At 42.7% G+C, this 20,798-nt stretch overlaps 1 protein-coding gene across 3 annotated transcripts in view; it reads left to right on the top strand.

Moving 5' to 3' along the window:
* The window catches only part of ASTN2 (astrotactin 2), an 821,613-nt gene that overhangs the window by 330,559 nt on the left and 470,256 nt on the right, over positions 1-20,798 (top strand). The gene's annotated exons all lie outside the window — the stretch shown is intronic.

Raw genomic sequence — 20,798 nt, 5'->3', positions numbered from 1 at the left:
TGAGCATTGGAGATGCCCCACACCTACTGGGCACCTCGCACCCTTGGCTGGTCAAATATCCTCCATGTATAACCCAACCCTAGGATTACATTACAGGGGCAAAGGGACATTCAAATGCCTTGGAAGAGGCCCTTATCATTTAGAGTCCTGGGTTATTTCAATGCAACTAAAGACTGCTTTTATTCCATGGGCAAGGATATGGTCTGTTAAATAAAGAAAGAATTCCAATGTGAGTGTAGAAAGATTGAGCTATATCATAGAATCTATGGTTTCTTATGCTTGTGGACCCTATTCCAAACTAAAACTGCCCCCCCTGCAAAACTGTATTTAGTAATTAAAAAATATGACAGAGAGGATTGTATGAGCATTGTTGGAATTTCCTGAATGTCCTGAAGAATACTCATATCTCATTCCCTGTAAATGTACTTCGTAAGTATCTTATATCCTGCCATTTACTCTTCACTCAATTAATTTGAATTAATGAGACACTGTAGTCACTATAATTATTTACAAAGTGTGGTCTAAGAAACTGATTAAGGTGCTTGATATCTATTGCTAAAGTGCCCTCCATAAAGTTCTTCTACTTAACATACTCTAAACTGTCGTTCTTACTTGGCATTACTGTTTTCAAGTACATTGAAGTTTGTCATAAATGCAATAAACACGGCATATCCTAAGTATGCAGCTTAATGAACTTGTACACAGGAGTCCACCCAAATCAAACCATAAAACATTTCCAGCACCTCAGCTTTCTTATGCTCCTTCTCAGTTAAGGCCCTCCCAGAGGTAACCACCATGTTAGTACCTTTGGTTTCTTTAAAAATATGTATTTTCTCATTGGGTATATATTGAATGTTTTTGAGATTCTAACCCTAGATTTGTCAGCTTTATCTCAATGTAACTCAATTTTATCTCCAATTTTTAAGTTTCAGTGCTCAGAACTTAGCACCAATTCCTTCAGTATTTTCTCTTCGTAGTGGAATTTCCACCTCCTGTCTCTGAAACACCTAGACTTCTATTAATACAACCTGTGATTGCTCCTACTTCATCATGGTTTATGCCTATCAAATCATAGGTGAACATAAAAATTAATGATGGACATACAAAAATCATATGTAAACATAAGACAGGCAAATGTGTGAGTGGGAAATGGCAGAGGGAGAGAAGAGGAATAATGTTTACAGAAGCAACCACTCAAGAAGATCTCATGGCTCTTGGGGTTGGAAGAATCACCAGAACCTGAGTGTGTCTGGAATATCGGGATGCAAGTGTAAGAGTGATGGACATGAGATTGGAAAAATCAATAGGTCAGATTCTGACCACTATTGAAGGCATGTGAACTTATGTCTTATCCTCATTAATTACTACTCGTTAACTGAAGAACACGGAACCATTCAGATTTTCAATATTTATTTTCATGAAGGTCTTAAGGAGCTAAGTAACTTGCTCAAGGTCATGGTAAATAGTTTAATGACTAAGAGTAGAGCCTATAGAATAATACAAACATGGATTCAACTACTCGTTCTGTTGTCTACCACTTGTATAGCTAAGCGAATGACTTACTTCTCTGAGATGGAACACAGCCAAGGCAGCTTTTTGCTTTTCTCACCTTCCCCCATGAAACTGAAGCTAACTACAAAGCTGCCAGCCCTTTCTTAGTGGAGAGAGCTCCCAGCTCAACTTACATTGAGCTGTCCGTGGTGCTGAAGTCCTGGATGGGGCTGAGTAATGGTTCTGGTCTTCAGGAAGAAAATGAATTCTGCCTTTCCGCCCTTGTGTTACAACATAGTTATACTTGATACTTAATGCCCATTATAGGGAAAGGTCGGCACAATATAGCACTTGTTCAGAGCTCAGCTGGCAAGAACAATAAATACTTACACAGCCCCTATCCAAACCCTTGGCAAGTATTATCCCTTCCTCTCCTGAGCCTTCTCAAGGCCACTTGTGGCTTTTTGCCCTGCTAAGCACATAGTGCAGAGATGGACTGGGTTGGCTTCCAAACTTAGCACTGTGTTTTCAGCTGTGGTCTATAAATCATCTGCATTTTGTTCATTCTGGGATGATGATCCCCAGAATAGTGAATCATATTCCCTAGGAGTGGAGCCCAAGTATTAATGTTTTCAACAAGAACCTTAGATGATCCCTTAACAGAAGTTTGAGAGCTGTATCAATCTCTCTGTGTTACTTTCCTTCTGTCTCACAGATGTAATCACTCCTTGGCACCCTTTAAGGCCCTGCTAAGGGGCTTTGGTTTCTTCCATCTTAGGTTTTTATCAATGTCACAATAATGGAGCTGCCTCATGGCACAACTGCAGTGGTTACCCACAGCACTGACTACAATGTGAATGACACAGTATGAGTTTTATAATAAAGCAGACTTCATCACATGGTTGTGGGCATCATCCAAATTGCCATGCAGGTAGCATTATTAATGAATGGTAATTGCTTAATATTAAAAAATCATGTTAGTTCATGCATCCCTTGAGGCACTCAATGTAGGTCAGGGTATATTCACCCAATATTTTGGCCATCAGGAGAGACAGCTTTTAAAGGACTAAGTTATCCTTATTAACTGGGTAAGATGGTTCCATTCTAATGCAGGCAGATAAATTACAAGTAGAGTTCTCTATTCTCTTTTTTCCATTCTGTTTCATTTTGTTCTGGGAGTTGTGCTTTGAGAAGGTGAATGGTGTATTTGAAGTTATCCAAAGGAGAGGATTTGTAGTCAAGATACTGGAAAAACATTGTAGATACCTAGTGACCTCTTAAAGAAAGGATAGAGGAGAATCATTCTATAAGAGTTCAAAGAACCTAGAAAAAAGTGAACTTAATATTATCGAGAATGTCTATTATAAATATTGCAGTGTTCAGAATACTTCACATGAAGTTAGTTATTCAGCTCTCAAAGCAGAAGTGTGAGGCAGGATTTAGCATTCTCCTTTTGCATACATAGAAAGCAGTTCCTAGTGATGTTGAATGATTGCACCAGACTAACACACAGAAGTGAAGCCTTGTATGAAAGCCCAGGTGTACCTGAATCCTGGTCCAAGATCCTTCCATGCCCCACACTTACTCAAAAATGGCCATGAAAATTAGTATTTACCTTGAAAAGGGTTCCAGTTCATTCTGGAAGTCCCCAGGGAACAAAATTAGAAGTATATTGGTGATGAGGATGGTCAGAGATGGGAGAAGATTGAGCCTTAGTCTAAAAGTATTTTTACTTTCTGAGTTTCAGCCTTATTATCTGTGAGGCAGGGATAATAACCGTAGTTATCTTATAGAGTTATTGTGATGAATACATGAAATAATGCCCATAAAGCTTTTAGCTTAGTACCTGAGACCTAGTAATGGCTCCATAAATTGTATAAATGTTAGTAGTTGTTATAATATATTTTTAATATTGGAAGGGGGCCATTGCAATGGAATGAGTTCCCCGTCATAGGGAATTTTTTGAGAACAGATGACCGCATTTCTCTGAAGCTGTAGAAGAAAAGTGTAGGGATGCACTGGGCTTGGGTACATGGTATTTTGATTCAGAGCTGTTTTACCTGAATATAAACTTTAAACTTTAGAACACTTTAAAAAACACTTACTTTTTAGGACCTGCAGACCCCTTATTCTTTACTGTCTCTCCCACGAGCATCATGCATTCTTTGCCGAGGATCAGAAATGGAGTGAAACTCGGGAATGGGTGAAGACCAGGAGTGTCTCTTGAATACTTCACTTGGCTAAACCACACTTACATATACACACAAGGTTTTCTTTAATGTCAGCGTGCCCATCACATTGAAATCTCCACACCAAAATGTCTGTTTTCTAAGGTTGAGTTAAATTGTTAGCACCATGTGTTGGATTTTACTCAGGTGATATTCAATTCTTCTTTGTTTCCTATGACTGAGAAGCTCGGATCTAAAGGTTCCTTGCCAGCCTGAGAAATCATCGAGTCAAAATGTTCATCATTAGATGGCCTCGTTTATTAGTGTGTCACACACGTAGCTGCTTTTGAACACAAGATTGTATATAATGAACTTGGTCTACATTTACTTGCTTCCACCCCTTGTTCATGTCTTTCAGTCAGGAGAGTGAGCTAATCTGTGGCTTTGTGCCTTTCGTGAGGATAAGGCTCATAATTGACTTCAGAGCCAGCTTGCAGTGATTTGGATACATGGAAGAAGTATTTTCAAGTCTGAGAGAGGAAAATGGCGCCACACTGCAGGTGGCTGCTGATTGACAAACTACCAAGCAACTTGTCTAAAAACAATAGCTTCATGGATACCTTATTCTCTGGAATCATCTGGGGCTTTGTTTTTTATTTTATTTTATTTTTAAATTACAGTTGACATTTGATACTATTTTATATTAGTGTCAAGTGTACAGCATAGTGGCTAGACAATTATATAATTTACCAAGTGATCCGCCTTATAATTCAAGCACACACCTAGCACCATACATAGTTATTACAATGCTCTTGACTGTATTCCCCATGTTGCACCCCACATTCCCAGTGTTGATCGCAGACCTGTGAATACCATGAACCGTGTTCAGGAGTGAATGTTCTCTACAGTGTGACCTCTGCCTTTTTTGTCCTTAACTTCTTTGCACACCCTTAATGCTGTTTATACAAATAGGTTGTCTTACCTTGTATCTGCCTCTTTATGTACATTTGCCTAAACATCGCTCTCCACCAAGAGTACCCCACCTATTTCCATATATTGTAGCCCTACCCATTTCTAAGGCCTTACTTTAATTTTCCCCTTCCTCTAGAAAATGTTCTTTAACAAATGCCCAAAACTTCTCCAAAGAAAACCCCAGTCAGAAATAATCTCCTCTTCCTTGAAAATTACACAGAACTGTATTTCTTTCTAAGGATCCCATGGTCTTCTTTCCGTCACTGTTATTGTTATGTACTGTATGGCACTGGGCAACTGTTGTAGTCCTAAGAACTGTCCTCCTGCATTAAATCTTGCCTCCCTCCAATATTTCCTCAACATTGCAAACACACTGATCTTTTAAAATAAAAAAAAATCTCAACATGCTGCATTTTCCCATAAAGCTGTTCAAGTACTTGTTACTGTACTTGTTATAGAGACTGAATTTCTTAACACAACCTTTAAGTTCCTGCAAGATCAGGCTGCTACCTGCTCTCTAGCCTCATCATACCACTCTCCTTACATTGGCTCCTTAAATATCCCTGGCCGCTCCCTGCCTCATGGCCTCTGCCAAGGTTGTTCTCACTGCCTGAAAAATTTCTCCCCACCTCTCCTATCCAGTTTCTCCTGGACACATTTCATCTTACCCTACAGTGATTGACCTCTTTTGTTCATATCTTAACCTCTCTTAGGTCCCCTATTAATCATTTTCCTCAAGCCCTGCTCTGTTCCTTGATTGCACGTATTTCAATTTGTAATTATATACTTCTTTAGTTGATGTTGGAGTCCTTCACCCTCTTGTAAGCTCCATAAGGATCAAGATTATATTTGGTTGTTTTGCACATTATGTTCAGCACCTAGGACAGTGTGCATGTAGCATTAGTACTAAAAAGAAATTATTTCTGTAGCTTCACTTAAATGTCCTCAAGGGCAAGAGCCAAAACTTATTCCTGTCTTAACCTATTGTGATACCCGACAGAGCTTCTGACTCACTAGACATATAATAATTTTGTCTGCAAAACAAATAAAGGTAAGGAGGGCAGGTGGGTAGACCAGATGCTCCAAGAAGAGATAACCTAGGGAATGACACTGCAAGAAATCTGATGTGGCCTCCTCTTCTGTGATTGACTCCGCTCCCTCAGGTTTTTGCTCCCATCCTCCAAGATAAGAAACTTCAATCAAATTCACATTTCTCCCCCAACATCAAAATGAAACCAGCTTTATCCCAGAGCCTAGGAAGAGAGGGAAATATAAATTGAGCTGAGATTCAGAACACCCAGGTGGGAGGTGGTGATGAAATACCAATAAACCATATTAATGTGCTGAAATCAAGAAGAATAGGTTGAACTCCAGCTCAGATTTAATAACTATTCACAAGAGAGCTCTGGGAGAAGGCAAGGCTAGGTTTCAGTCAGAATTAAAACGAGATCTGTAATGGAACTGGTAACATAATTATAAACTGTGAAAACTTTTTTTTCTCTCCTTTTTGTACTTAATGAACAACTTGCTCAGTAATGGCCTGGAGCTAACACAGGAAGCTATGGATACCCCCTTCAGTGGAATTGTTAGGGTTTTGGTTTTTGTTGTTTTGTTTTGTTTTATATTGTTTTTTTTTCCTCAAACCTCTTCACTAGGAAAGTCCAAACCCACAAAATCATGGAAGGGAAAACTGCTTCAAGCCATGTCTTCCTTAAATACTAACTGATCCCCAGTTTAAAGGGACGAGGGCACTGAGGGAGAACAAACCCTGGAAACCCATCCAAAGCAGCTGAACATGTTCAAGCTTTTAAAGATATCACAGCAGCCAGCTTGGTTGGGATTTTTAATGACATTCTCCGCTAAGATGTTAGCTTGGCGTCCAACCAGGATGAATTGTTACTAATTTCCCTTCTTAACAATAGGAATAACTGAGTTTGACGTCCAGAATTAGAGACTAATTTCTGTGTTTTGATAGCAAATCAAGTCCAAAAATATGTTTCTAGAACTGAGGGCAGAAGATGGTTGAAAGAGGCAGGGAAATGTGGTTTTTTCTCATTAGTGTTTCCGTTCTGCTGTTGTGAGAGGAAGGCTACTTTGATTTTAGGACTGGGAGGAGAGAATGGTGAGTGGGAGCTTTGATGAGATGGAGCACCCTGACTCCCAGTTGGGCTCTGTGGGTGAATTCATGCATTAAGACTTTCCACTGACTCATGGAGTTAGATGTTCCATTATTATTGGCTTGGTGTTTGCATGGTAATGGAGGTTTGAGTCAGTGGTGCAGTGCTGGGAGACAGAAGGTAACATGGTACAGAGGTTAAGCGCATTGGTCTATGACCTAGGAGATGTGAGTTCTACTCCCAGGCCCTCTCCTTTTCAGTTTTGTGACCTTGGGTACATTAATTCACACCCCTGAGCTCCAGTTTCTTCATCCAAAAGCAATCTTCATACTTGTTGCCTCAAGTGAGTGTTTCTAGACTGACGAGCGTGCATGACCTTGGCCAATGGTGAGAGTACAATTATGGCAACATAGTTCTGTCCATAGCTTTATTATTTATGAAGACAGTAAAAGGGTTATAAGGAGGTCTTGGTGGGTCTAGCCAAGTAAGTAGAAGGTACAGCTTCAGGGAGACTTAGCTTGGTCAGCAGGAGAATTTACTGGTTAAAAACTCCTCAGTAATAATACTAATCCATTGTCATATATAGTGCCTGTTGTTTCCTCTTCCGTCTTCTCTCCCTTCCTGTGGTCAACAAATACGGTCATGCTCAGCATACCAGTCAGTGACGGGGCACATGTACACTGGTGGTATACCCAATGACCTGGGTATGCAGTGGTCTGTGCCATCTAGATTTGTGTAAGCACTCTGTGATGTGTGCACAGTGATGAATCCCCTAACGATGCATTTCTTAGAATGTATCCCCATTGTTAAGTGGCATGTGACTATATCACACATCGCCTTTTCTGCAGCATACTCAGATGTTAGGGAGGCAGGGGTGGATAAAGCACACTCTCTGGCCTCCCCCTTCACCCAGCAGAGGAACTATGAAATGCAGTGTGGTCATAGTGGAGGTTGCACTGGGCACTGTGGGACCATAGAGGAGGGGTAGCCACTCCCCTACCCCAGGCTGGAGATAGGAAGGGATGTAAGGAGAGGATGTCTTGAGGAAGCACTGCCAGAGCTGGGTCTTAGAGCCACTTAAATTACCTGGAGGTGGGTGATGGGTGACAGCAGGCTTCTCAGAGCGGACATGCACCCTGCTATTCAAGCCTCCCTAAAACTGTGATGATATTAACAGCACTCATCACTGGTAACATTTACAGAGCATGGCTCAGTGACGGGCCCTGTGCTAAGTGCCTTGCAAAGTATTATGTCATTTAATTCTATTACCTGATGAAGTAGATCCAGGCATTATCCCCATTTTAAATTTAAAGGAAACCAAATCCCAAGAACTTTACATGGCTTCCTGAACATCACACAGGCAGGAAAGGGTTGAGAAGAATTATTCTGAGTTAGCAGCTACAGGAAATGTGGTAGACAGAGAATTCGATGACTAAGATTGTTGTCTAGCTCTGCTGTGAATTCACCATGACTTTTGGCCACGTCTGTACTTCTCCATCCCTTTGGGTTTTTTTTCACTGCAAAATGTAGGAAGAAAACAAGATGGTACTTAAAATTTCTCCCTGCCCTAACATCCTAAAAATAGAATGAGAAACGTTGCGGTTTAGAGTTACCCTTTACTCATCTCATTATGTGCGTGACCTTCGAAGTGTTTATGCAACCACCTCTTTAGCATCCCCAGTCCTCTTTCTTCCGACTCTTGTTTGCACCAGTCTGTAGCCAGGTGCTCCCCTGAGCAAGGATCTTGGGAGCAGAGGCAGCTAAGCAAACCTTTTGCAGCCCACAAGTTGCCATTTGAAGAAAGCTTAGAAGGATCACAGAAGGATCACAGCCAAGCTTGTGCAGGGACTGAAAGCTCCCCAGGCAGCCGGATGGAAAAGGAAGTGGTGGGTATCCAGGCCGTAGTAGGATAGATGCCTCTCCATCTCTAGCTTCCAGCATCAGTTGCTCAGGGACCTTGAACATCTCGGATGCCAGCAACAGTATGGGAGGGGCAGTATGCATCATATTCGGAGGGGAAATGATGAGATGGGAGGAATAATTAAAACCTGCATATCCCTCTGGCCCCTCCACCCTCTCCCTGTACATCCTTCCCACTTCTCTGCCCTCTCCCTCCCCATCCTGGCTCTGGTGCCCTTGCTGTTTGGCTTTTCTCCTCAGCCACTCCTCTGGATTATCTAAGCCAAATATATCTGCAGCTGCACAGCCTTGGGTCTTTTGGCAGCTCTTGGTGACTTTCTGAGCCTCTGCTAAAGACCTGGGTATCTTACCCTTAGCTGGAATCATTCCTGAAGCCCCGAACACCCCTGCACCCCATATATCCCTCCCTCTGCTTTAACCTTGGTTCGCACTTGGCCTTTGTCAGTGAATCCATACGTAAGACTTTCTGCTGACTCTTGCTAAGCGCTGGGACTCATATTCTAGGACAAACTCGGACACCGTCAACCCTAAAGCAGTATGAACTTTAGAATCAGGTTCCAATCTGCATTCCTTCACTAACTAACTATGAATCTTAGGCAAGTTACCTCCCTCCTTTGAACTATCAATTTCACCACCTGTAAAAGTACAGCTTTCAGTCCCTATGTCACAGGATGGTAATGAGGATGAAATCGAGGGTGACATGAAAATATACCATAACAGGTGCTTGGTAAGTGCTAATTATACACTCAAAGGGCTCACAGATTTTCTGTAAAAAAGACAAGGTAGCTATAAAGCCATAGGCTATAATGGAAGACAAATCATAATCTGGACCAGGTGGGGCCTATCTAGACAAGAGTCAGCAAGGTTGCCAGGGAAGCCTGGAGGGTTTCCCACTGCACAGATCTGAGCAAAGCTTTAGGGCGCAGAGGATTTGTCTCATGGGAAGAAATTGGATGGTCATTGAGGGCCGGGCATGAGAGCGCTTGCTCTGTTGGAGATGGTGGAGAAGAGTGAGGACAAGAAGGGAGCTCTTCCAGGCAAAGGGCACAGCATGAGCCAAGCAGGGGCAGGAACCCAGGGGCTCCATGTGGCGTGCACAGGACAAAGGGGAGGAACAGTAGGAAGAGCAGGGCTCTCAGTGCTGGGCTTTCATTGTGGAGGTGATTGTGGTCATGAAACCTCTGAAAGATTTTAAACAATGGAGTTTAGGGGTCACATAGCTTGTTCAAAAAGCAATGCAATGTGTCAACTAAGACAGCAGGCTGTAGAGTCGGGTACATCCGGGTTCAAATGCTGGTTCTGTGAATTCATAGCAGTCCAATGTTATACAACCATCCCGGCTTGTTTCTTAATCTGTGCAGCAGGCATAATAACAGTAGCTCCCTCTATGGAAAATTGAATGAGATAATATTTGTCAAATATCTAGCAGAATGTTTGGCAAACTGGAAGCACTCGGTGATATTAGTTTTTATTGGCATTATCATCATTATCACCCTCGTAGTCTAAGATAGGTCTTCCTGTTAAATGGTCCCGAACTTTTCCTTTGGCATTTAGCTCATTTAAAATTGCTTATTCGATGTCTCAGAGTCTCAGCTGCAGGATCACACTCTGTCTGGGTTCAGTGCCTTGCTCAGATATTGAGCTAGTTATTGCATCTGTAAGCCTCGGTCTGCTCATCTGTGAAATGGGCATAATAACAGTAAACCATATCAAAGGGCAATCAGATTACTGCCTAGGATATGCTTGGCTGGTGCTTAGCACTGGTCAATACTCAGTAAACAACAGTCCCAGCCAATGCTACTTTAAGCCCTTAGGGGCAGAGAGTGTATTGGTCTTGTTCCTATAAAATCTCCAGTGCAATAAGGATACATAGACTGACTGTACAGGGTGTAAAAGGTGAGCCTGAAGAGACAGCCTGAAGGCAAGGAGCCTATTGGGGTCTGTTGCATTTAGTCTGCGTGATAATATCTCAATAAGGGCATTTGAAATGACAAAGAGGTTAAGGGAGTTCCTGTAGAGCTAGAACCAATGAAATTCAGCAACAAACTGCAAGGAAGGGGCCAGGAGGGGGAAGGGCCAAAGAGTTGCAAGGGTTTTAGCCTTCTTGGATCCCTGAGAGGTTGGTGACTCCAGACCTCAAAATAAAAACACTTGCCCTGGCTGGTGTAGCTCAGTGGGTTGAGCTCAGGCCTGCGAATCAAAGGGTTGCTGGTTCAATTCCCAGTCAGGACACATGCCTGGGTTGCGGGCCAGGTCCCTGGTGAGGGATGTGCAAGAGGCAACCACAATTAATGTTTCTCTCCCTCTCCTTCCCTTCCCCTCTCTCTAAAAATAAATAAATAAAATCTTTAAAAAAGGAAAATAAGCCCTGGCTGGCGTAGCTCAGTGGATTGAGCACGGGCTTTGAACCAAAGTGTCACAGGTTCGATTCCCAGTCAGGGTACATGCCTGGGTTGCAGGCCATGACCCGAAGCAACTGCACATTGATGTTTCTCTCTCTCTTTCTCCCTCCGTTCTCTCTCTAAAAATAAATAAATAAAATCTTTTTTAAAAAAGGAAAATAAAACACCTTTGCCCAGCAGTGAACGGGGATGGTTAGGAGTATGAGCACTGACTCCAGAGTACCGGGGTATAAATCCTGACTCCACCTTCCCCGTGATGCCGCTTTGTCTTCTGAAAAACAGGGAGCCTGATGCCCTCTGGATCAGTCTGACTGTGAAGATTCAATTGTTGTTAAATGCAGGAGCCTGCCCACGGTAAACACACTTAAGGGCTTGCTGTTCTTACTCTTATTACTATACCGCTCAAGTACCAGCTTTCTTATGCGCGATCAAGAATCAGATGTTCACCTTTTAGCTATGCTTGTAGAGAAAAAGAAAAATGCAAGCAACTTTGAGGAATACACAGGATTAGGACCTTTACAAATCCTTTTTGGATGAACGTTATTAGTAAGACATGCCACTGTGTTCTGTGAGCAAAATTAATTCTCCAGATCTCTGAAGGCTGCTCTCATGAAGGTTTGAATCATTTGACCATTATTTCAGGTGATGTCTCACTGCTCTGTCAGAGCCCAGACAGAGGATAGAGAAAGTGATCTGTCCCCACCCTGACACAGATGCTGATGTCACCTGTGAGGGTGAAGGCCCTGGGCGTGGCCATTTCCTGTCAAGACCCAAAGACAGCATTGAAGTGCTGGGCACAGGACCTGCCAGGGAAGCAGAGGCCTGAGCAGCGGCCCAGGAGCCTGGCCATCAGAGCTGGTACCACCTTTGAAATCCAGCATCGATTGGAAATGGCAGCTCCTGCCACTGTAAGAGGAAAAATGTGGGTACAGGGATGCGGGCACCATGTAGGCATGTTGCATCGCAGCCATCTTGGCCAAATTTTCTAAATTGTAGACCGTGAGAGGCAGAATATATTTTCAGCCATGTCTTTTGCCATTTCCCATCCCGTGTGCACTTTGCCCAAATAATGTGGCCATTTCCTGAAGACCTGGGCTCTGTTTTTGGTCCTTTATAGCCATTCCTTTTCTTTTGCTTAAATCCTCTTTTTCCCCCACTATCCCCTAACCACTGCCCCTTGGTGCTTCAGCATTCAGTTTAGATGTGGCTACACAGCAGAGGAGTTGGGGACCCCTCTCTGTGCTCCTGAAGCTCCCCATTTCACCTTCATCACAACCCAGCAGGACTCCGGACACCTTAAAATACCCACCCCCAACCCCTGATTGAGGAGTTGGGGTTTTTCCAGCACAAGATGCTCATGCTTCATTTCTGTAGTGCCCTACAGGAAACACCACTTTCTTTCACTGGAAAACAACAATAAAAAACAGCAAACCACTCCCCCAGCCCCCACTTCCTGCTAGTTGGCACTCATGAGAAGTTTCAGCATCCCAGCTTTAACCTCTTCTCTCCCCTCCTCCCCCACCCTGCCCAGTCTTCTTTCCACCCCACCCTCTCATTGATTGCTCTAGGCTTATTTTCTGCATCTTCCTGGGTGTCCACATAGCTCTGCTTCTTTTCCTCTGCCTGTGCCCATGCTGCCCTGAGAACCCGGGACAGGCTGGCCTCTCTTAGACCTGCCTCTCCGCTCTGTCTCAGACACAGCCCCGCTGCCCGCGCAGATTCCATCCGTGATGATACCCCAGAAGCCAGCTCATTCAATCATGCCCGCACCCAGTCCCCAGTCTCCAGCCAACCCTTGTTGGCTCATCATTTGAGCCCCATAATTAGGGCAGGATTAGAATTTTACTTAGTGGCCTGAGTATTTGAAATTTCAAAGGCAAGGTAGACTTTCAGGTAGCGAGTGACAATTATTTTTTGAAAGAAATTTGCTCCCACCTTCCACTCATTTGGTTTTCAAAATCAGTGTCCTTCTCTGTTGCCATAGAAAATGCTGCCTGGGGAATCTCAGGGCACTTTCCCATAATGAAACTGAGAAAGTCAAAAAAGCAACACACCAGCAAATAATGTTCCTTTCCGCCCTGGTATACTGTTGGTGATTATGTCTCAGAAGAGATCTTTAATTGTTTCATCTAAAGAGTACGCCACTTTGTTCCTCTGGCCTGTCTCTTCATAGAGCCTTGTGAATTGGATCCAGCTATTAGCAGCTCCTACTAATTTCCTCTGAGTCTTGCTGGCTGAAGCACCGGGCTTGGAACAACTTTTAATTTTGTTTTTAATTAAATTTCAGTGGTTTCAAATCACTCACTTTTAATGTCATTTCTCTGCAGCCATGAGAAGCAACAGGAGGCTTTGTGTTCTCGCGTCTGCGCGTACACAGTCTGATGTGTCAGTGGCCACGGCGTGACTAAAGACTGACTCCTGGCTGAGGTCCAGAGCAAGAGCAGGCAATTAAGAAAACAAGAGTTGCAGAACGAGAATGAGCTTTTGTTTACACTGTGATATCCAAAGCTAATACGTTGTTTAAGCAGGAATCTTGGTTATTGTGTTTGTTTTTGCCAAATTGTGTTTGCACAAGACAACATCCTTTTGTGTTACACAATAGGATCTCAGATATGTGTAAGTAGAAATAGTCTAAGAATAACTAACACTTATTAAACATTTATTATGTGCCAGGTAATGTTTTAAATTATACATATATATATATATGTATACACACACACACACATCTCCTCATTTACATTGAAAGTGAGTAATCTGAAACAACAAAAATTGAATTTACATATATTGCTTTCCCACATTCCTATGAGATTAATATCCACAGTTTTATAGCTGAGAAACCAAGACCCATTTAACTGGATCATTCTCATTGGTTAGTTTGTGTCAGGGCCAAAACATGAGTCCAGCCGCCTGACTCCATGTTTCTGCCCTTAAACACTGTATTAGATTCTCTCTCTCTCTCAAAACACAAAGGGCCTGGTCATCTAAATGAATTTAACAACAGCAAACACAGAAAATTGACTGGTTATTTGAAAAAGTGAAATTATGTTAGTTTATGTTTGGGCTTTTATGTGGCCTCCGCTACTGCCCATTCCTGTTGTGTAAATTGTGAAAAAAGCACCATGGAGCTTGGTTCAGAGTCACAAAATCATGGTTTGAGTGTTTAACTGTGCTCTTTTAGATACTTAGCACCCCAGAAAAGACAATTAAGTTTAAGAGCAAAAGCATAAATATGCACTAAATGACCTGTGTATCCCCCAGTTCACTTAACTGAACTATTATGTTCTATACTGTTAGTTCCAGCTGAAAACAGAGCCCAACCTATTTTCTGTCTCAGAAACATCACATATACCATTTTAGTTGCATGCTCGCAAATAACATTCTTTCATTGATACCACCACCCTGCCTTCCCCATGGCAACACATACACACACACCCTGTTTGGTACTTACAACAGCTCGGTTCTTTCTCCACTGTGGCCCTTATTTGTAGTTATACGAGTGCTGGTGCATTTGCTTGTTTAATGCTCATCTCCTACCCGACACTGTATACTCTCTGCAGCCAACTGCTATAGTTTTGTGCCATTTTTTGTCCCCTGCAGAATATCCAGGGGATATTCTCATAACCAGGCCTGGCATATACATGGTGTTCTATGAACATGTCTAGACTATGCAGATAAATACACTCAGACTTAAACACAGCCACCAACCGGCTGAAAAGTAAAGTGACAACAGAAGAAGTATAATAGATAGAGGCCAGACATCTGGACTTTAGTCCCAATTTGTAATTAAAGAACTGTGTGTGACTTGGGCAATGAACGTCTTTCCTTCCCCCAACATCTTCATTTATGAAGTGGGAATGATAATAATTCTATAGCACATACATGCATATATAGAGGGTATAGTGTAATGGAATGCTAACCACTCAAAATATTTTACATTAATTAACTTACTTCTTCTTGACAATAACCCTGGAGATAATAACTGTTATTTTTCTCATTTTTTTAATTGGAAAACTGAGTTCCAAAGAGAGTAATAAGGTTGCCCAAGCTCACACAACTACTGAACAAAATTTGTCCAACTCTAGAACCTCTAATATCCTATGCCTTGAGGGTCAAGTGAGATTGGATATAAAGGTGTTACACAGTGTTTTAATTGTTAAGAAAAAATTGCCTGCTACTGTGGCTCATTAGTGGGACTCGGGTGACATCTGAAGCACTGTTGGAGAGTGCGAGAAGAAAACCATGTGGATTCCTTCTTTTGTTTCCATTTGATAACACTAAGGCAATATTCTTCAAATAGCTGAAAGTACCATTTGTTACTCTATCCATCCATCCATCCATCCATCCATCCATCCATCCATCTATACATCCATCCAAAATGTTCACTCATTGCCTGCTAAGTACACGAAACTCTGCTAAGAAATGGCAGACTGCAGATGAGTTAGTCATGGATTGACCTCAGAAAGCTCACTGTCTTCCAAGATAGACAGATATCAGCACATCAGCATGTCCCAAACCTTGCCACATGGGGATACTCAGTGTGTGTGTGCCCAACTCACATGCATTAGTAGTGACACTAATGTAAGCAGAGAGGTGTACATATGAGGCCTCTGAGAGCAAAAGAAGGACAGGCCACTTCCAGGTGAGAGGACAAGGGGAGGATAAGTTTGCCTTTTGCGGGCTGGGTCTGGAAGGATAGGTGTGGTAAGGGGGATGCTCCAGAAATATGGGAACAACCTGAGCAAAGACCAAGAGAGTGGGCTCGTGATGATATGCCTGGGAGGAAGGAGCGGCAGCATTTGGTCCAGTGATGCCTTCCTTCCACCAACACCTGTCATGTTCCAAGGGAAAGAGAATGCATTCCTTAGTCTCTAGGGACAAAACGAGAAATAACAAGCACATTTGGTCACCTACTGTGCATGTGATTCAATACTATGAATACACACACACATTCTATCCTTTATTCAAACCTTCTGAAGTTGTTGGAATTATACTGGTAATACCACTGCTAGTAATAGCACTAGTAGTAGCAGCAGCAGCAGCACACTTGTTACAAAAGTGATACAGGAGTGAATGAAGTAAATATTAAATATGCCTTCTTTCTTTTATATTCCTGGACCTAGTCTGTTGGATGGGTGACTCCGTGTAAATTGTTCCAGAATTTTTGATTGCTGCTATCCCTACACCCACACCCCCAATTTGCTGTTTGTTTGTTTGTTTGTTTGTTTGTTCAAAACCTGAGATAAGATCCTATATGTTCTTGGGCACTATGTGCTTTCTTCATCAACCATCTCCATGTGCCTTTGTACGCAGGAGTGAGGGGTAGGCATTATCATCCCCCTTTTATCAAAGAGGAGCCCCAAGGCTCCCCAAGTCAGGTGATGGGCATAAAGACTGTTGGCTGGTAGGTGGCAAGGTCAAGGCTTCAATCAGTCTTGTCTGACTCTGAGGCCCAGTGCCTGCAAGCCACATCCCACCGACCCAATCTGGGAGCAGAATGAAAAAGTTCATCCTTCATATCTCTTAGAGCAGAAACGTGGATCTCAGCCATCCTGTATCCTGTTCATTTGGCCCTCAAATAACAATCGTACCTTTCTCTCTAACCTTCCCAGTGGGGTTTGGCTGGTGGAGGGCTGATTGCTGTGAGCGCTACACCATGGCTAAGCTGCGAGCCCCCTTTATTAGGTTGCTCCAAATAGCAATATTATATTTTTAGGCAGCTATTCTCATCCACGCCTGGCAGTGAAATCCATTCCATCAATATAACTTGAAACCTCTGGTTTTTGGAAGCTTTGCCCTGTATAGCCCTTGGTAGCATCATAAAACAATTAGATTTAGGCTTAGCATTAATTTGAATTATTGTCCAGTTTCCAGAAAATATCTTCTGGAAACGTCTGGAGGATGTATGACATGTCTTTGGAGACATTAAGTATTGAATTACAATATTATGTCACCTTCTCTCTGCCATTTCTCTCTCTCTCTGTCACACACTCTCAACATGGTCTGATTTATGCTTCAGCCACGACAAGAAGCTGAGTACTTAGAGGAATAACCAGAGATGGATATTGATAGACACCAAACACACACACACACATACGTACACACACACGCACACACACACCCCTTACTGGTACAGATAGTGAAGTGAGAAGAGCAGGAGGCAACCTGGTGTTACAGATAGAGTTCCAAACTGAGAGACAGGCGGACTCAGTTCTTTTTTGGAATCACCAACTTCCTAGCTGTGCAATTTAAAACACGCACCTGTAACCTTCTCGAACTTCCTTTTCTGTAGAGTTGGGGCTAAAAGTAACACCTGCCCTCCAGAGTTATTCCCAGGGTCAATTAGATTAATAACAGCAGTAAAAACCCCCATTTGGTGAGTATATCAAATAAGTCAGGTACTCACAGTCACATTTAATATTCAGTGTAAATGCTGCAAGGTAAATATTGTTCATCCACTTTTAGATGAGGAAGCTGGGAAAAGAAATATTAAGCATTTCTCAAGGGCATTCAGACAGAGTTAGTGGTAAGGGCACTTTTTGAATCCAGGTGTGCCAATTTCAAGGTCTGTTTTTCCCACTTAATTTGTTCCTGGACAAAAGAGAAGAGAATAGGAAGGAGGCCAGAGAGAAGGCAACACACACACCTACACACAGACTCACAGTGGGAGCCACAAAAGCAGGCAGGTGCCTGGGCCTAATTTGGCAATTGACATTGAACCCACAATGTATTAATGAAACAGATCTGGGAGGCATTGCTAATGTGGTTATTATTAGGGCTCACAGTTGTGAGCCGTCTTTGCCAAACAGGCCCTGATGTTTGCGCAGATATTTTTGGAACAGCGAGAAGAAGTGCGTTTTGTAAAAGAGGGTGAACCCAAAGAAGTGGGAGCAGGACGGGGAACATGGTTCAGTTGGTGGATCTGGAAAGTGACACAGTGCATTCATTTCCTTTGTTAACCCAGTCAGCCAGTCCTGTCTTAGCCACACATTGTGTATGTTCTCTGTACATTCATGTGCCGGGCATCCTTCTAGGGTCTCTACAGTGCTACCCCACACCCGAAACACATCTTAAAGTAGCATCCCTCGTCCCTGCCCTACCCAATTCTCCCTGCGTATTAAGAAAATCACAGGAGATGCTGCTGGCATAAGTTGTGAATCATCGTAGGGGAAAACAAGCATACTGGTTAGGCAGGAGAAAGGTGGTTGTTTTGTTGCTGTTTTAAATGAAGCTGTTGTCTTACTCTGTCCCAGGTAGGACCACTACATTGCACAACTCTGGGAAACACCATCCTCGTAGGATACAATTATTCATAGAATTATATTAGCTTGTGTGTGTACATATATGTATGCAGAGATACCTGGACACACACACTTACCCAAATGTGTGTGTATATATATATATATATATATATGAAATACACAATAATATATATGGTATATATGGATAGACGTACAATTATATATAGAATACATTGTTGGCTATGTAAATTTTATCCCCTGGAATAGTATGCCTAGAACACAGGCATGTCCTGTATTTAGGCAATTCAAACACATTTTATGTAATGGTTATAGAATCTCTATGAAGTATTTCCATTGTACAAATGAGGAAATGGAGGAGGCTCACCAAGGTCACGTGATTGTCCCAGGGTCACACAGCAGCCTGGTGGCTGGGCTAGGATCTAACCCATGCTTGTTTAACTCCAGAGTCCAGCTCTTTGCCTTCCATCTAAGGTCATGTCTGTCTTGGCAGCTGACAGAGAGGGAATCTTTTCAAAATTAGCAAGTCAGAGCTATAGGACCTGTGAGGTTTGGGATTAACTGTCCACTGTGCTCACTCAAGAATTACTGATCTTTGACCAAAAAGGAATCCAGCACTGCGATTGGGTTTGATGCATACGTTCCCAATGACATAACAAAAGAAGTTAAAATAAAAAGAATTGTGAATTCTTAAGTAAAAAGCCCATAGGTTCCTTCCTCTAACCACAATTCTTCTTTAAAAACTTAAATGACTTGAAGTAGAAGGAGAAACATCAGGACTTTGTTCTTCCCACTGCCTGCCTTGGTACTGCATTTTTAGATCCCTGGGGAGAAAACAATCACTTTATGAAATGTTAGCACTCTAAACCCTTTTCCCCCCAGACCTAAACGCCCCTGCCTGAACTTTGAAGCAAGGCCAGGGACATAGAAGGGCACGTGGTTCCGCGGCAACCCCTTTTAGCCTGGCTCTGATCACCGTTTGCTGTGGCGACGACAGGAAGTGGCAGAAACAGAACAATAGCCTGGAGTAAATGCACGTCTGTCTGCCTCTTTAGGGAAGCCTCCTTTTGGGGAGAGGAAATGCAGCTCTCATTGATACAGCTTCATTTGGATATTGCTGTGTTTCTAACACGGAACATTTTAAAGATATGAGGGGCCTGTTCCTCGCCGTGCTCCTTTTTAGGGATGTTTAGTGACAGATTCCTCCACCTCTGAAGGGTATTATCATTTCACACCCCCGTTGAGGGAGCTCTAGCCTGGTGACAGACAGCTCACATTTCTCCTCAGGATCCATTCTTGATCGTCGGCCAGAAATCCTTGGACAAACCCCGAGCTAGAAGTCACAGCACTCGGATTCTGGTCCAGCGCCAGCACTTTCCGGCTCTGTTGCCTGGAGAAAGTCAGCTCACCTCTCTGACCCTCACCTCCCTCACAGCGAGAAGATGTTGGCAGTCCTAACGTCTGGGTTCCAGTTTAGTTATTTCACCAATCCCAGTGGGACCTTGGGCCCATCCCTCTCCTTCCCTGATCTCAAATGTGTACAACAATACTTCCTTAAAATAAGAAAATTGATTCTTGGGGGGAGCACAAAAATTGTTCTCTTCTTATGTTCAGCACAAACACAGCACATAAACAGATATGCAGCATATCGGTGGTACTAAAATTACATGGGTGGCAAGTGACTAGGGAAAAAAAAGTCTAAAAGCGCTCCTTAGTGGGGGATACTGAGAAAAGAAAAAAAGTTGAGAAACTGAACTAGAGGAACTCAAAGTTTCCTAACACTCTTGAAAATTAAATATATAACTTAGCATCATAAAATTCTGATCTCTTCTTCAGAGCTTTAAGAAATAGTGTTTCCATGTAATGAACCAAAAAAGAAAGAAGTTGACCCGGTGAAATAGCCACTGGAATGGCTTAGTGTTTTCCTAGTTTTCTCCTTCTTTTGGTCATCTGCTTCACATGCACACACTTTACCCTCCTACCTGACTGCCACTCCCCCTGTTCACCCTGGGATATTGGCCACGTTTGGAACCAGGTCAGACAGCAGACTGGGCTTCCGTGGAGTGGATAAAAATAGCTTAGTTCAGACTAGGGTTTTTATCCTGCGCTCCACAACCCCCTGAGGGCTCCATGGATAGAACTGTGTTTCAGTTATTGGTTCAGTTACTAGGTATTACATTTTATTCATTTGGAAACTTTCTCCTGAGAAAGGATCCATAGGGATCCATGGCACAAAATAAAGGTTAATAAGTGGAGAAAATAGCAGGCTTAAGAGATAGCTGTCAAATAAGACAGGCAGTGTATTAGCGTGCTAGGGCTGCCATATCAGAGTACCACACACGGTGAGGCTTAAGCAACAGAAATTTATTTTTTTTAACAGTTCTGGAAGCTAGAAACTCAATATTAAGGCATTGGCAGGGTTGGTTTCTTCTGAGGACCTCTCTCCTTGACTTGTAGAGGGAATCTTCTCCT

The sequence above is a fragment of the Phyllostomus discolor genome, chromosome 3 (genome assembly GCF_004126475.2).
Source record: "Phyllostomus discolor isolate MPI-MPIP mPhyDis1 chromosome 3, mPhyDis1.pri.v3, whole genome shotgun sequence".
Lineage (NCBI taxonomy): Eukaryota > Metazoa > Chordata > Mammalia > Chiroptera > Phyllostomidae > Phyllostomus > Phyllostomus discolor.
The sequence above is the reverse complement of the archived record's forward strand: the minus strand, read 5'-3'. Positions and strand labels throughout refer to the sequence as shown.